We start from the raw sequence: 18,722 nt of genomic DNA on the forward strand, positions 1-18,722 counted from the left end.
TGAGATAGAGATCCAGTAGAATATCCACAGCTCCAGAAGGAAAGGCATTTATCCTCTGCTGCTAATGAGCTCCTGGGTAACAGATTTCAATCACATAATGACTTGCTCAGGTCATTGCTACACCACCCTCCCTTTGCCTTTACCTCTATCGAATAACACCCAAATCTCTCCAAATATTTTCATTACCCTCTGTCTGAAGACTTAAAAACGACAAACTGGAGCAGATGATTTGCTGAGAGCCTCTCCCTTCTCCCTCCCTTTGTCTCCAGCACCAGGGCAGTGCGCTCTGCTTTTGTTTGCTTTTTGTTTTCTTTGAAATACTCGAGCAGACTTTACATGTCCTCCCGAATTACTGCTTAGCTAAGCAGGAAAGGTGGAATTCTTATAACATTTCCCGTCGGCCTCTCCTGCCAGCCCTTTTAAAACTCTGTTATGGTCCTTTGAAGTCTTTTCTATTAGTCTACATTATTCAGAGGCTGTGGTGTGCATAAAGTACCTGCAGGAGCACAGGTGCAATCTTTATGCCAATCTCAAGAAGAAAGGAGGGAGACATCAAGTAGCCCAAAGTGTCATGGGGCCAATGCATTAATGCTGGGTGTTCCACGTTCATTAACGTGGGCGAGTGCAGATTTATCTGCGGTGGGAGTTGCTCAGAGGGTGTAAAAAAATGTCCAAATTATAGGAAAAAGTAAGGGTGAAAATCTGTAGGAGAAAAGAGAGAGGAAGAAGGGTAGAGAGAAGAGAAGAGGAGAGAAGAGAAGAGGAGAGGAGAGGAGAGGAGAGGAGAGGAGAGGAGAGGAGAGGAGAGGAGAGGAGAGGAGAGGAGAGGAGAGGAGAGGAGAGGAGAGGAGAGGAGAGGAGAGGAGAGGAGAGGAGAGGAGAGGAGAGGAGAGGAGAGGAGAGGAGAGGAGAGGAGAGGAGAGGAGAGGAGAGGAGAGGAGAGGAGAGGAGAAGAGAAGAGAAGAGAAGAGAAGAGAAGAGAAGAGAAGAGAAGAGAAGAGAAGAGAAGAGAAGAGAAGAGAAGAGAAGAGAAGAGAAGAGAAGAGAAGAGGAAGAGAAGAGAGAGAGAAGAGAAGAGAAGAGAAGAGAAGAGAAGAGAAGAGAAGAGAAGAGAAATCACCAGTGGAGAAGAACTGAGAATTTCATGCCCAGAGAAGAGAAGAGAAGTCACCAGGACAGAAGAACTGAGAATTTCATGCCCAGTTTCTCCCTCGCAGTGGTGGTGGCACTGGGCAGTTCATTGCCCTGGGTGTGTCTGAGCTCAGGACCAGTCGAGGTACAGCTAAATATAGTGTGCTTGTGCAAAACCCAGTAACACTATTAAAAAATTTTCATAATTTTCTAAGCAAAGCAGGTAGAAAGTGTTTCTAAGCCCCATTATTACCCGGATCACCTTTGAAGGGTGGCTCCCCATTATGTTTCCAGATATTGCCCTCAAGGAGTGGCTCTATTTCCCATTGTGAGATCAAATTTCACAATCTGCTGTGAAACTGCCAGCTCAGCACCTGCTGTGCTTAGCTGGGATTCCCAGTGCAGCTCCTCGAGCTTGACACCGAGTTTGCTCTCCACAAGGGATAAATTTGGCAATGAGAAGGGGCAATGTGTGTCCTTTTTTTTTTTTTTTTTTTTTTTTTTTTTTTTTTTTTTTTTTTTTTTTTTTTTTTTTTTGCCTGCCCTGGCCTAAAAAAACTGCTCGGCAAAACCACAAAACACACGTTTCCCAGAGTGTGTGGCAGTGAGTAAGTGGCTGACTGGGAGTCACCTCCTCCATTCTCCCCGGAGTGATGGAGCTGTCCTGCCTTGCCTTGCACACACACAGCTTCTGCAGGCACACACATGCACTCTGAGGGAGCAGGGAGGCCTTAACCTGTAAAATAAAACCAAAAATACCCCACAATTTCTGTGACCACACCATAAAAGCTGATGGTTTCTGGGCAGGCTCCTCAAAAATCGCTTACATTGGGGAAAGGCACCCGGCCATAAACACCTCAGCAGCAATTTGTAAAGTGGCATGGGAGTGATGCAAGGGTCACTGAAATCATAAACAGACTTAACAGGACACATGGCAATTTGAAAGCTAAACCAGGATGAAGCCAGCACATCTTTCTAATCCTCAAATTGGTTTGGAGAAACCAAAAATTTGCTCCCAGTCACTTAAGAGGCATTAAAACAAGCTTTGTTGTATAGCACTGACATCTCGAAATATGTCCAGGACGTACAACTCAATTCCTAAACTTGCATTAAAAAAGAAAAAAAAAAATAAAACCTACTTGGAAGGACGCCTCATCATAAAATGGACATGAAATGATTCTCAAAAAGGTGAAAAATTATTTTCAGCAAACAAAGAGAAAAACGAGGTTTTGTGTTTTATTCAACAATTAGCAGCCTGTGGGTAACTGTGGACCTTTCCTCAGGAGCTGGAAAAGGTGTTCCCTTTGTGTCCTTGAGGAAATTCCTTTCTTGGATAACTACGGCACGTTGGCAGCTGTGTGCATCTCCAACCCTCTCTCCATTTGGTGCATTTTATTTTGGGAATACAACTCCCTGCTCTCAATTGGCCCACTGGATTTAGTGCTTGCCAAAGCAGAAACAGAGTTTAAAACCTCTGCAATGATGAATAACTAAAGAGCAAAAACAGCAGAAACACGAGGACTTAAGAAATATATAACTTGAAATCATCCTGGAATTTCACAATCCTTAATATTTTTTTTCCTCAACCATGGGACCAATAAAACTATTTACAACTTGATTCACTGAACTTTATGGCTTGAGTTAGTAATGACCAAGGTGCCAAAGTCTGGAAATGAAGTGGTTTGGATGTACTAATCACCTGGTGTCCAAACTAACAACTGTTTAATGGAACTTAATCACTACTGTCAATGCCAGGTCTTTTCCCCTATTAGAGAAACATTTAGTATTATTTATCCTTTAATCATATTAACACACCGAAACCATCCAGGAGGTGCAGGTTCCCTCCCCACGTGTCACCTGCAGACACTGCACCAGGCCATGCCCAGGGTCCCCAAATCCAGGCCAAGCACCAGGTCTGCTGTGGATTTTCCTTGGAAAACTCCCTTAAACAGCTGAGGAATGGAACAAGGGAACACTTTTCAAAAGCTATGCAGGACAGCAGAGTCGAAAAAAATCAATAAAATGTATTAAAGTCGTCCAAAAGGGAAAAAAAAAATCAAAACAACAAAACCAATCTGACTTGAAAATAGAGAAGTAACAGAATGATTCATTCAAGGGTTCAACATATATTGTAATGAATCAGACCAGATTCAGCTGCTTCAAGGCTCAGATGCTGGATGCCTGTGTGAGGTATTTGTGATCTAACAATTCATCACAACTACTTTTGGATGTCACTGTACCTGAAATTTTAACTAGAATCAGTTAGACCATCAGAAATTTACTCTGCTTCCAGTTTGTCCCATTCAGATGATTTCAGGTCCTGCAGCAGCACTCCAGGAATTCCCTCATCTCCCTTGATCTCTGTCCAGCCCAACAACCCCAAGTTTTCCCCATCTAGGATTTTCCATTCTTTGGCAGGGAGTGGACACCCAATTTCAGTAATTCTGCTGATTCTCCTTCCTTTCCATCAAGCACAAGGAGAAGTGGTCAGGGTTGTATTTACTTTATGAAAATAAAGCACTTTTATAAGGAATTTCACCCTGTGAGACCAGCAAAGTGTGTCCAGAGTGTTCCAGTTAGCTGGGCTGGCACCAGTTTTCCCAGTTGCCTCTTGAGAGGACTTTAGTGAGTACTGGTTTGTCTGGGGCAGTTCAGTGACTGCAAAAGGAAAGCCACATTTCCCTGTTTTGCTCTAGGACTCTCCTGATGAAACTTGCCAGAAAACTGAAGGAAAAAAAAAAAAAAAAAAAAAAAAAAAAAAAAGCTCCTCTTTATGTTTGTCTGTCACCTGAAGGGAGCCTGAGTTTTTCCTCCTTGTTCTTACCTCTGGCAATGTCACACATGAAACGTGCAATCATAAATCACTTGTGTGCAGCACAGATAGCACAGCTGGACAGTGGCAGCTTCCTCACACCTGTGCTTTTGCTTTTCTCCTCAGACCTCAGCAAGTGGTGGTGTGGCACGGAAGAAGCAGCAATCCCACAGGATTCCGTGGAAATCATCCAAAATAGTCTTTTTAACTCCTTCAGTGGTGTGTTTTTATCACACAGGCTCTGTGGCAGAGAGCAACATCATCAGAGTTAGTTCTGAGGACTTGTAGGGTGTAGATAGGGCAGTTTTCCCCCTCCAGTTATTGGCAAAAAATCAGTGATCACACCCAGAGCTACCTGGAAAAGATAGTCACAACAGACTGGTCAATGGCACAGTAAAAACAAGCACCAATTTCATGCTCATGCACTATCTGTTAATTTAAGATGCTCTGACTGTTGGTGGATTACACAGTGCATGGAGAAGACAAAAATAAAATTCTGGAATATATTCAGTAACAGCTATATATATATTCAGAAATAGATATATTCAGAAATATATATATATATATATATATATATAAAATATATATTTATATATACATATATTCTGAATATATATATATATATATTCAGAATATATATACATTCAGAAAAGGCTTCTTAAATATATTCAGAAGCAGAGCTGCCAGAGGGGCAGGCTCTGACTGAATCCTGGCTCCAGAAACCAAAGCCTTTCTCCCAAACGAGCACAGGGGGTGTGGAAGTGCAGGAGTTCACACTGTAAGCTTCTGTATTTTGGCAGAGACACTGTAAGGATTAAAAAAAAAAAAAAACCCAACCAAACAAACCAAAACATGCAGCTTATTAGCCTAGAAGAAAAATCTTTGCTCTGTTTACACAGTAACCACACACCTGTATCTCAGAAATATGAGACAAGTGATGGGGAAAGGGGAGGGCACTGACATCTTTATTTTCCTCTACACCAGGTGCAGTCAGCTCTGTAATATCTTTGCAGCCACTATTTTGACTCAGTGCCACTGTTGGCCTCCTGTACCTGCTGAACAGCCCCTGCAGGGAATGACTCCAAAACATGCCCATGCTCCCTGCTCCAGCAGGATCCGCTCTTACCTGGAGCCCTGGCGGGTGCAGACACAAGTCAGCCAAGTCCTGAGCCCAAATCCCAGCACAGCTGCAGCTCCTGCAGGTCACAGAAAGACAAAAAACACTCAGTTTTGTACTAAATTATTCTATCAATTCGTTTTTCTTGCAGGGCGTACCTAATTTTTTGGTGCTGTCGGTTTGTGTCCCTTTTTTATAGGGTAAAAATGTGGCATTAAGGAAATTTGTGCTGTCAAAATAAAAGCATCAGGGTAGGGGGACAGAGCTGAAAACATCCCACCTGTTTCACTCCTCAAACCAAAGTACAATTCAGTAAAATCCATTTGCATTAATGGTGGCAAATTTGTGTGTCTGGTTTTGCTGAACAGGATTGTTTGATATTCCTGGGCAAATGGAGACTGAAAGAGGGGTATGAAAAGAATAAATTACATATGAAAAGAATAAATTAATTTTTTTAAAAAAATCAGAATAAATTTCTTTTCATCATGAGAATGAAATAGAAAGTTGCTTTATGTTTGTTTAGACAGCAGTCACGTGAATAACATCAAGGCACCTCCTACTGCAGCGGTGGTGGGAATCCAAACATGGAATCATGGAGTTGTTTAGGTTGGCAAAGATCTTTGGGGATTACCAAGCCCAGCATTAACCCAGCACTGCCAAAGCCACCACTAACCCCTGTCCCCAAGTGCCACATCCATCTGGGAAATCCCCCAGGGATGGTGACTCCTCGTTCAGGGAAGAGGTTTTTGCTGAGCTCCAATCTTGCTGGGGCTGTTCCCACCCCGACCATGGATGGAGAGATCCAGCAGGACTGGCCCCAGCTCTGAGCCTGAGGACACTGGTGACCAGCCCCAGGTGCCTGTGACTCCATCCACCATCCCCTGGGCTCCAGCCAGTGCTTTACCAACACTGCACCCATCCAAGCCATGAGTTTCCCCGGGAGAATCCTGTGGGAAGTGGTGTCAGAGCCTTTCCTGAAGCCCAGGCTCATCCCAGCCTTTCCCTCACCCACTGAGGGGTGACCCTGTCCCAGGAGCAGATCAGGTTGGTCAGGCAGGACCTGCCTTTGGTGGAGCTGTGCCAGCTCTGTGTGATCACCTGGCTGTGCCATCCGTGACACGTGATGGAATTCCAGAGGGTCTGCTCCAAACCTGCCCTGGTCAGGCTGACACCTCTGGAATTCCCTGGATTCCCCTTCAGATTTGTTTTTTTTTTGGTAGGTGGGTGTCACATTTGCTGATCTCCAGCCAGGGCTGCTGGTGAATGATGGAAAGAAAACAGCTCCCTCAGGATCCTGGGATGGATCCAGCTCCTTCCTCATCTGTTGTCACTGTGCTGCTCTCTACAAACAATAAAGGAGGGAGAATCTCCTTTGCTCTTCCTTTGTTACTGATGTATTTATAGGAAGTTTTATTGCCATTTACAGCAGTGGTCAGATTAAGTTCGAGCTGGACTTTGGCGCTTCTAATTATTGGCAGTTGGGCCATTGAAACCATCAGTGAATAAATCAGATTTATTTCTCTACTGCTTTTGAATTCTCTTCTTCTCTTTAGTGACAGTGTAATGTGAAATAATCCAGGATTTACTGGATAAACAATGTGAAACTCTTTTAAGAAAGTGTATTTTCACAATACCAGGACAGTGTAAAAGGCACGAATGACATGATTTATCATGGAATCATGGAGTTTCTGGAGCTAAAATCATTCAAAACCATCTCGTTCCAACGCCCTGCCATGGGCAGGGACACCTTTCACTAGAACAGGTTGCTCAGAGTTTTATAAACTGCTCTGCACAGGTGGCAATGGGTGGAACTGGACTGGGCTGCTCGAGAGGGATATTATGGTATTGCACTAGCACAGACTATTTATATCATTTTTATGTCTTTAATCTGACTGCATGCAACCCCATGGAGCAGAGAAAGTCAAATTTCTATGTTCAGGAGCCCAGATCTTCATTGGGAAAGGGGTGTTTAGTATTCTCAGGCAGTGATTAATGTGAACTCTGCATTAGAGTTTATAAATATGATGAGTCTTTAATTTGCACAACAAGTAGAGTAATAAAGATTAGAGGAAAGAACCTGAGAGGGAAGGAGGGAGAGAAACCTCCATATCTAACCTTGGCTGTTAACACACTCTAATTACAATTGGTCTCACAACAAAATCTTTCAGGAGTCAGGATGTTTCAACTTAAGATATAAAAATAACCAGTACACTGCATCAGTGCAAAGAATTATCCAACACGTCCAAGAGCAGAGCACCTTTAAATCTTACCAGGTTATTTTTTTTTTTTCATCATGAAAGAAGTACCTGCATCTTTGGCAGTTGTAAAAATATGCATGGCACCACCTGCCAGACTAATAACAATAATTAGAAATGTAATAAACTGTTCATTGGCAAGGGAACAAATTGTCTTATCCTTTGAAAGTCACACTGGCCCGAGGCAATTCCTCACAGACATTCGCCACTGATGTCACAAGAGCCGGAGTGAAAAGCACACACTGCAGAAAAACAACAGAGGAGGGCAATGAGAAAGGGAAAAAAAAAAAACAAAAAACACTGACAAAGACATTTGAGCAGCGTGGAGTAGCTGCAGACTGACCCCGTTTCACTGAATATACCACTAAAAACTCAGGGCTTACAGAGAGTTGACAACGAGGGAGAACTGATCCTGATATTTCCTATGGAACTTTATGGACTGGAGCCTTTGGAGGATCACACGAACTCGAAACACTTCAGCTGAAACATTTTTTAACTGAATTTAGAATGGAAACCTCAGGGTTGCAATTGCTGCCTTTTTATCCTCCTCCAGCCTTTTCATCTTTTGTACAATGATTTTTATTCCATAAAATAATTAGGATCTTTCACAGCATACTTTGCGCTGAATACCTTCTAGAGTGGGTTACTCAGACTCTTGTATCTCACACTTAATTTAAAACCTGGCAATCTGAGATCAATATTTCATTCTCACCGAAGCTCCTCTGAGTGCTGAAGCAATCTTGGTTTGGCTGCCAGATAGGAATTAATGGCCTGCTCAGGATTTTTACCTCCCATTATAACTCTCCATTTGAGCAGACCACAAGATTTCACCTTGCCTGTTTTCTACGAGCGTGTTTAAAACCCGCCTCAGCAATAAAAATGTGGTTTCATATTTTTGTGACCTTCTAATGTTTATGCCCCTTCTTCCATGCAATGTGTTTTAGCTCTAAAAAAATCCATTGTCAGCCTCTAAAATGTAAAAAGGCATCCAGAATTCTGCGAGCCTTAAATATTTGCTTTCCTCATCCATCCTCTGGACTGCAGGTGAGAGAACACAGCGAGCAGGTCCATGCTCACAGAGGACTGAAGAGAAGAAAATCAAGTTATAAACGCTGCCTAAGCACTTCTTTCTGAGGCTTCTGATGATTTCACAGTCCCAGTAAGTCATCTAGGAGGGGCCCATGCCAGGCAGCAGCCTGCTTTTGTTCTTTGCTTTGTACTCACAAGGGAGGGACATTGCTGAGGTACAGCACTCTGGGTATTTACGTGATTCACTCCTTCTTTCATTGAATCATTTTCTCGTTTCTAAGATAATACCTCCGGGATGATTTCAGTGGCTTTTTGAGGAAGCACAAAGGGGTTTTTTGGGTTGTTTTTTTTTTTGTGTGTGTGTGTGTGTTTTCCACTGTTGGGGGTGAAGGCGAAGATGGTCCAAGAATGGTTTGGACAGGACGAGGAGAACCTGGAAATTCTGATTATTCGCCTGATGGCTTCAAAGTCCTGAGCACAGGAGCTGGAAGGTCAGCTCAAAGCCTCACTACAGACAGCTATAATTCAATAAACTTTTCCTGCTGATCATGCTGCTCATTTCCCTAAACCCAGGCACTGCTCTAGTCTGGGTCAAAGAATTCATCCCAGGCTGTGTTTGCATTAGAATTGATTAGAAAAACCCAAATGTATCAGTGCTTTTCAATGTCCCAGGTCAACTCTTCCCACGTCTTTCTCTTTCAAAACCAGCACATTAATGCCTGGTAGGATTTGAGACAACACCTTGGAGGGGTGATATCACACATCTGTCAGCTTGACCTGTGAGTCCTGCAGGGATAACTGTGCTCCCTTCACAAGCTCACCAGAAATTCATATTTCAGCCTGAATAATGTTTGGGTAGAGCTTGGAACGAGATGATCTTCAAGGTTCTTTCCAACCCAAACCATCCTGGGACTCTGTGATTCGAGAGCTAAATCTGAGTTGTGCCCCTAAACCAGTTTTTCTGCAGTGCAACCCCAGTTCTGCTGATGCATCAGCATTTCTCCCATTGACACTTTGGAAAGCTTGGGGAAAAAAAACATTCCCCCAGATGCTATGGAAGTGGAGAAACACAAAAAGGGTGTGCATGTATTGGCACTGGCTGCTCATGGAGCAGTCAGGAACATCCAAGCACACACTCCAAGAAGGAAAGAAGACAGACCAGTTGTTCTGGTTATTAGACATGGTTAAGGGGCTAAAAAAAAAAAAAAAAACAAAAAACAAAAACCCAAGAAAAGAAAAGAAACACCAAACCAACACACACACATACACGTTTCTGCCAAGCCAGTTATAAGAAGATAATCATGTGCTAGCCTAAGCCTCTGGCAGGAATAAAACACTGTTAGCTGTCTTCTAGCTGGTTAAATGTTAATCATCCTGCTTAGAACCAATCATGTCACTAACTGGAGAGAAACTTGGTTAAAGGTTGTGGTACCAAGAGGGTTTAGTGTTTTATCTCTAGCTGAAGGATTCCCTGACTTCTACAGAAAATATGTTGAGCAAGGCAAAATCCAGAGCAATATTCCTGAATTCATCATTTTTTCAGAAGGGATGGGGAGAGACACCCCAGCAGTTCAAAGGAAATTCTTCTCTGCTGCTGTAAAGGGGCAGTGCCAGAGAACAGTGTTTCACTTCGGGTTGTGAAGGTAAAACCTTCAGTTTCACCTTGCAGTGAATTGCCAACATTTTCATCTGAACCACCAAGAAACATCTTATTCACAAACTAATTCTTCTTCCCAGCTCTCCCTCTGCTCCAGAAATGATGCTGCATCTTCACCACAGAGCATCAGCAAGGAGGAACAGAGAAAAAAACCTCCCAAGAACTAGAAATTGGATGTTACTGGGGCAAGGTGTGGGTTATTCAACACCTCTGAAATCACCACTCAGCCTCAAATAAATGGAAAATAAAAAGAGCAGGCAGCGAGCCTTAGAAACAACAGAATGAAGTCATGGATGAGTGATCATTTCCCTGCTCATGCCTGAGCACTAAGTGGCCAAACCTGTGTGACATACTGGGAGCCAGGAGTGTGACAGGATTGGGTTGGGAAGACTCATGTAGTTCAAAGGTCTCCCTTGGAGATCCACACGTTCTTGGAACTCCCACAGTCCCTCAGGCCCTTCAAACCAGGATGCAGCAGCGTTTTCCTCTGAATCTCCTGTGGTCTGACCTTTAGAAAGTCCTGCTCAGGTGGAGGAGTCGGAGGTGAGCAGAGGGAGGAAGAATCTCTCCAGTATCAGCAGCGCTGCTGGGATTCCATCACTGTCCTGTGACATTGGCCACATTCTCCTACACTCCTGACTCTGATATTCACCCAGTTCCCAAGCTCTGGGAGCTGATGGAAGGTAAACCCTCTCTCCTTTTCTTGTCATGTCACCAAAACTCCCCTGACAGCCTCGCTCTGCACAGCTCTGTGATGTTGGGAACAGCCTGGCAGCCAAAAATGCAGAAGCCATAAGACCAAACAAACAGAGAGCCTGCCAAGCTACCACTTATCCAGCAGCTGCAGGCTAGGAAAGCCTGCTCCCTTTCTGTTAACCTCATTACAAACCAAAACAAATAAAAAAAAAAAAAAATTGAGGGGGGGGGAATCACAAAAGGCTTTTTCTGAAGTGCAGTGTCAACAAAAAAGGGAAAGTTGACAAGAACGCTGCCAAGTCTTCACTAATTACGTTCTGTGAGGAGACAAGAAGGTTTATGATCTGTTACAGGGTATTCCAACCTGCTTCTGAGGCCTGGGATTTTGTATTTCCACAGTGATCAGCTCCAAGGAGGAAGGGGAATTCCTCCCTGAGGACAGGAGAAGAATCCAGCTCCAGCTGCCCTGGAACAATGCAGGGTCCTGCTGCTGAATATGGAAGGACCAAATAACTAAGCATGGAACAAACTAAACCTGTGAGGGCAATCAGAGGTCATTACTCCCAATTATTAGCCCAATCTCTCTCTCTCTCTTTAATTAATTATCTCCCTCCTGCATTGGAAGCTGCACATTAAGAGCAGTCTTGTCAAAAAGGCAAAGCAAAGCCCAGTGCTGGTGACACAAGGACAGTGACACGTGTCCTCCTGAAGTTCACCTAGAGCAGGAAGGCACAGAGTCAAGTCCAACACCACCTTGAGCTCACCCTCATCTCCAAAATAACAAAATAACACCTTACAGAGGCTGTCACCCTGCTCCCCGTGCTCTGCTTTATGGGCAGCACTAAATCACTGGTCAGGAAATGATATTTCCTGTGTAATGACGGTTCTTTATATTTTAATTTAAGATTGAACAATTAGCCAGCTGAAAGTTCTGCAAATGCCAACAAAAGAGCATCTTCTGGGTGTGCCAGGTTTGGAGGCTGTAATTCAGATCTCCCTGGTGGATTTTGTCCTTCGCTCTTCCATCTCACAGCTGCTCTGTGACAATAACAAAAGACAGGTAAATTTGGCCAAAAGAAGAGGGAATGAGAATTATACTCCCTTAAATCCTTGGAATTTTTCAAATCCAGGTTGGAACAATCTGGTTTAGTGGAAGGTTTCCCTGCTCATGGCAGGGGGTGGAACAAGATGGTCTTTAAGGTCCCTTCCAGCCCAAAGCATGCTCTGATTTGGTGAAATATTTGGAATGCTGACATTGCTAAGCTCAGTTTACCCAATGTGTTTTTCTAGACACATCAAACTGCCAGATAAATGCACTTGTGATTACTTCTGAGGGACAGAAATGGACTGAAGTGTATGTAGGTTAAACCAAGGTGTGTATTCCCTAGGGATATCTCAGAAGATAAAAAGCAAGCCCTGACTACTATTTAAAGGCACCCAGCAGACGGTTAAAGTTACACCCAGGTGTGTCTTCCCTCAGGTGATCCCAAGGGAGAGATGCTGGGCCACTTTTCCTATTTAATGGTGGCAGAATAGCTGGTTAGATTATGTCTTAAGTCATTTTGAAAGCTTATCATCCAAATGTCAGGACACAAAAATTGTAATCCTACAAAGCTATTTATGATAACAAATACTGCTGCCATCACTGCATGATAAAATACAAACAATGTATTAAAAATAAGCAATTATCCCACTACTCAATTAGGCAGGAATATTTAATCAAGTGGATTAATTTATGCTTTGGCTGGGCAAAAAGTGAAGTTCATAAGGAGAACTCCTGGCTGACAAATTTTCAGACCATCAAGAGTGTTCTTGCCAATTATAAAAAGCAGGAGGGGTTTATAATTAGGTCAGCAGTCCTCTTCCATGTCAAGGAATCAAAGAATATTTAATGTTAAAATTGATCAAACACTCTGAATGGCACACAAGGTGTCAGGCCCAGCTTTGAGCTCAGCTTATCCTCCTCTTTTGGAAAGCAGAAAGCACCAGTCCAGGGAAAACTTCTGGGACAAGGATCAAACTGTGGAAGACAAGGAGCCCTGGTGGAAGTGGGAAGGAACCATTTCCACCTGACATTGTCACTTCAGGCTGGAGACACAGACAGACAGCACAGAATTGGTTCCACTGACTCGAGTTTTGAATATTTGCTTTGCAGCTTTGACAACTGCAATTTTAGGTTTTCCTCCCCCCCCCACTAAAATTAAACATCAGATTAGGGAACTGAATTTAACAGTTTAGCATAGCTGCCAGTACAGCAAATCAACAGCTCAGCCTTTTCATAAAAGCCCAGACCGAGGACAGATATAAAGTTATCACTTTACAGTAGTCTAGTCTGGATCTGACAAAACCAAGGCTGCTCTGATTCAAACATCTTGATCTCTCCTGTTGTTTGACTCCATTTCCTGAAAAAAAAAAAAAAAAACAAAAAAAAAAGAAAAAAAAACAAAAAAAAAAAAAGCTTTAAACAAAACTCTCTGGGGAAAAAGAAATTACTGACTATAAATTCTACAACGCTGTTTTGCCACTGGAAAGGAGAGAGCCCACCAAGCAGGTGGGAATATCCACAGCAGTGAGTGTTGATCCAAGGCTGTGACCCACGTTGGTGAGAGACAGCAAAATCTGCATTGAATTCTGACACCTCTGCTTTCCTCTAGGTATTTCCTCCTGATCCTCATCCCAGGAAAGAAGAGATAATGCTCTCCAGTCAGTGGTTCACTTTCATTCAGGCTCTTATCTCTGCACTGCAATCGACCTGGGACTCCAGCTGGTGTGAACACACCCATCGGGGTGATGTTCAAACAGCCGATTTAGGGACCAGGAGCTCCCTGGCTGCAGCAGCTGCATCCCAAGAGCCTGGGGGGATGCTCAGGCCAGGGGCTGGCTTTGGTTCTGGGCTGTCATCACACAAAAACTGTCTCAGATTTGGCTGTCCCAGCTGTCCCAGTGAGAACTGGGGGTAAAAGGTGGTGCAGAATTTGGGAATAATGAGGTGAGGATGTGGAGTGTCACCTCAGCCATCTCAGAACCTTCCCTGCCAGCTTTAGACACTCAGCTCTGAGGAACATCAAACGTGGAAGTCCTTGGAAAAGACAAGTCATTACCCAGCACTATCTTTGGGATCTTCCAGACAGGAAAGAACATATCCACCAACACTCCACATCACTAGAAGATCCAGCAGATAAATTGACAAAGTCTTTATTTCTAGTTATCAGAAGTCTCTGCTAGATTTAACAAAATCAAACTGGCAGACTCATTATAGGAAATAATTCATCACAGGTGAAAACATGGATTTTTTTCCTTCCACCTGTTTTTGTGGCAGAGCTTTTCTATCACAGACCAGTGTAAAATATCCTCCAACAGGTATCACCAAAAATACACTTCATGAGCAGCCTGAACTTCACATGAATTTAAACACATCCTCTAGAGCAGAGAGGGAATTTTTATCAAAGTTTCAATACCTTGTTCAGTATCTGACCATAATCGTGGGAGATAAACATGGGTGTACCTATACAATGACCTGGGGGCCATGGAGATGTTTCTACTGTTTTGTGGAATGACGATAATTATATTTAGCACTCATTCAGGGCTTTTCATCTTCAAAGCACTTTACAAACATTAATTAATCCCCACAACACCCTATGAGGTAGGTGAGTATTATTACAGTAGGTGTGATCAGGGGATAGGAGAGTGTGCACAAAGCCAGGTAAGGGCAGCAGGAACACACATTCCTGCAGCTGCACTTTTCAATTCCTGTTCCTCTCCACGTAAATGTATGTACAAAATCAGGCCCACACTGACCTACTCCTCTGATTTAGTCGCGGTTTTATGACCCTGTAAGGCACTCTGGTTTGGGGAAGGAACAAAATCTTGAGTGCGCTGGTTTTTGTAGTGTTCCTCTGATGCTTTAAGCAGTGCAAGATGTTTTGACATTCCAAAGTGGAGCCACGGCTCCTTTCCATGCTGAGAGTTCTGGCTGAACAAATGCAAGGAAGGCACCTATTTCTGGGAGCTGGAGGTTTTGGGATCCTCTGGCAAGCTCCATGCCAGGAAAGAGTGTTTTTAATAACCACAGGTGGATAATAGGTTTGCAAAACACAGTAACAGATGGGTATTTTAAATCAAAAGGAAAACAGAGAGGTGGAGAGGGAGCTCTCTCCTTCCAAACAGTTAGAGCTCAATACCTGCCCAACTCCTCTGAAGAATTACCAAGAGAACAAGGGAGAGAAAAAAAAAAATGCAGCTTAGTCATATTTGTATTCTTATTAAATGCAGGACTGCCTGAGGCGAACAAGAGCTGATATCATAATTATTGGCTTGCCCAGCCAGCTGCCTTCTCTCACCTGATGTAAGATCAGATCTTTCCAGCCTTTGGAGCCTCTGTACCGCTGAGCCTCCACTCTCTCTGCAGGGCTCTTTGAATGACCTAATCCTGTCCTGGAGCAGCACCACGCCGTTGTGCTTCAGTAGAAAGGTAAGAGGAAACCTCTGACAGCTCCGTGCAGCTCTTTTTTAGAACTCAGCCGTGAAAGCCAAACGGAAGGGGGAGCAGAGCTCTCCTGCCTTGGCTCCTCTATTTAATGTGAAGTCCCTGGGGCTGACTTTGAAGAACTCCAGGCTGAGGGAAGGGGAAGGTCAGCACCTCCATCCCGTTCCTCAGCACCTCCTGTAGGTGTTTATTTATCAGCCAGCAGCGCGGAGCAGCAGGAGAAGGAGCCAAGGAAACTCCAGGTAAGTCCATGGATCCATTGGTACTGGGAGAAAGGAGGATTGGAGGGGACTTCCCAAAGGAAAAAAAAAAAAGAAAAAAGAAAAAAGGAGTTTTTCTTGTCTCGGGTGCAGCTTAATCCAATCTTTCTGCTCCATAATTATAAAGAAAGCTGGAAGTGTTTACCATTAACCTGAAAGAAAAAAAAAACAAACCAAGAAAAGTATTTCTGAAAAAAAAACCCATGGGAAGCCTCATGTCTACCAGCTCTTCAAAGATTTGTATCAAACTTTGCCAGTGGTGACTCAAAACCTTGGGAAGTTCTGTGTTTTGAACCCAAGCTTGTTTTTAGTGTTTTATATCTGGTAGTGTTGTAGCAGAGGATGAAAACTTTGTTTAGGTTTATTCCCATATGGAAAGGTGGCTGAAGGCACATCCAGAGAGAAGGCAGGATGTGTTAAGTGCAGGAATGGTTGGATTTGAGCACTGCAAGTAAAGACTGAATTCTCATTTCTTTATATTACTTTCTTTTCACTTTTTGGTTTCAGACTGTTAGATTTCCAGCAAGAAAGGGACTGTTTGTGTTACAAACACAATAATTATCTAAACCTATAAATAACAACCATCTGTCATTCGGCTCTTGACCCTCCTGCCTTCCTGGACAGCAGAGTGAATCTTGGGGAATTGGATTTTATAAATATTTCAGTTTGGTTTATCAGGAACCTATGGGAATTAGACTTTATAAATGTTTCAGTTTGGTTTTTCAGGATCATGTGTTTCTAATTTGAATACTGTACAAGATGTGTTGAACTGGGTGAGGTGTATGCTGAAAACGTGTTTATTTTGTTAATAACTAATTCTGGGCATAAAGGGGGGAAAATATCAGATAGATAAAGTATATTTCTGAAGGAGCAAAGGATTGTGAAGTTTTCTGTCGGCCAGATATGATATATGTAGCCAAGAAAAAACCACAATTCAAGCAGATTGTTTATCCTGGTGAGGGGAGATGGGCACTGGCAGAAGAAGGATTAATGTCAATGAAATAATCTGAGCTTCAACTGTAAAAGCAGAGTGTGAGAAAGTCCTGGCTTGTACATGACCACAGATTCTGGGGTGTTGCTGAGCTCTGGATGTTACTGGAGCCACGTGCCGGAGACAGGAGCAAGAGCAGCACTCAGGGGAGTAAATGGGAATATCTGTAAAAGGCCACTGTGGTAGGTGCAGCACAGGCACCTGCCAGGAACACATAAAACACTTGCTTTTACTCACCTGGAGGAGGAAAGTGGAGAGAGAGGGAAGATTCACCTACACGGAGCAAAATCCTTCAGATCCATCCTTGGTGACAACAGGCTTTTTCTTAGGACAATAGTTTGCTGTGCAGGGATAATGAGAAAAATACATTTTAAAAGAATCAGGAAATGTCCCTTCAATTCTCTGGCCTTTCAGAGCATCGATGTTGTAAAACGGAAATTCAAAGAAAACATTTTTTTTTTTAGGATTTCTGGAAATTAAACATTAACCACAACAACAATATTCTAATGTTTTGGCCACAGATATTTTTTGCGTCCCAAGAATGGGGAGGCAGAGATACAGTCTCCAAAAAAAAAAAATCTGAAACAGAAATTTCCAAGCTCCAGCAAAAAAAAAAATTAGAAAATTGATTCATATCAGAACCAAACTGATCTCAAAGGGATCACAGATAGGTTGGGAGGCAGAAGTCCTGCATTAATCCATGTGAGACATTTTTAAAAGAATAAAATTTCAAACAAACTCAAACAAAAATTTTTAAAAAAATAAATCAACTACACTTATTTACCCTTTAAAAAGCAGAGACACGAAGCACTGAAATGTCTAATGAAGGATTTTTACAGATACTGCTGTGTCCTGCTTACAAACCAAACAATTACACATGCAAAACACTCCAGCCTGGCTCCTGCTGAAGCTGCCTGTGCCCTTTGGAAAGTGAGGAAAATTTGGGTTGGATGTGGCACAGGTGAAACAGCAGCTGAGGTGGGGAGGGTCAGTGTCCTTATGGAATTTTCCAGTTCCCCACAAGAAATGGGGATGGTTCCCAGCAGGGAGGATTTGTTGGTGGTGCCTTTGCCCTTTCTTGTTCCTCTCAGACAGCCCCAGCTCTGAGATTTGGGTCAAACACACCTCCCTGCTCTCCTGCACCTCAAAAATCATTAGCTCCAAAGACAAAGAGATTAATTATGGAGATAATGCAGATTAGGAGAGAGCTTCAAGTCACATCCTCGTCTCCTGGTTCCCTGAGCACGGCCAGGGCTGTGTCTTCCCAAGGAATTCCTCAGTGTTTGAGAGCAGGGTGGGAGCTGCCAGAGCTCTGCAAGGCTGGAGGAGGAAAGTGATTTACCCTGAGTAAACCACCACGACCTGCTCTGGTGGAAGGTTTAAGTTTAAAGATCCTTCCCAATCCAAACAATTTGGTGGATTTGGGGGTCAGGCTCAGAGCTGTGAGGTGCTGCTCACCCTCCTGAGTCACTCTGGGATCAATGCCCTGATGCTCCTTCTATTGGAAACTAAAAGCAAAGTTTTGGCCATTCCTATTGATCAAAGACACTTTGCCACTTTTAATAGGGCTAGGGCAATAATTCCCTCTTCTGCCACATTTCAGACATAAATCCAAGTTGTGCCCTCATTAGCACATCCTCTGCTGCATCCCCAACTGTCTCCTCAGCCCACAGACAAACATCCTGGCTTTTCTGTTGTTTTCTTTTAAATCAACTAAGTCCTTTACATAACATTTCCCATTTTGGGGAGGGGGTTTCACCACCTTGTGCACCCACGTCTCCTGGTCACACACAGGAGATACCAGCAGTGGTTGTTTCCACCATGCCAAAGCAGCTGAGACCTGGCTACGACCCAGAGCTCTGTGTTTGCTGGGTTTTTTTGCAAGAAAAAACCCTTTCTGGGACAAAAAAATAAAGTCCCTCTTCCCAGGGGAATATATATGCCACTATTATTCCTTTAAAAAGCAATTAAAAGAGCCCCTAAAATCACAGGATGATTTGGATTGGAAGCAACCTTAAAGCTCATCTTGTTCCATGGGCTGGGACACCTTCCACCACAGACCAGCTCGCTCCAAACAACTGTGACAGAATACATTATTCTTCACTTTATTCAGGATGCAAGGGCTTAGAGCTGTCTGGTTTAGTTCCTCTTTTTCCATTCTATAACCAAAATAATAATACATAAGGTGGTGACATGTCTTTTACCTAAATCCCCTACATTTTCAAACTCAACCTGCCTTCTCTGGGCCCTGCTGAGTGTTTGCTGAGTACTGGAGGGAGCTGCTCAAC

The sequence above is a fragment of the Sylvia atricapilla genome, chromosome 20, assembly GCF_009819655.1.
Source record: "Sylvia atricapilla isolate bSylAtr1 chromosome 20, bSylAtr1.pri, whole genome shotgun sequence".
Taxonomy (NCBI): Eukaryota; Metazoa; Chordata; class Aves; order Passeriformes; family Sylviidae; genus Sylvia; species Sylvia atricapilla.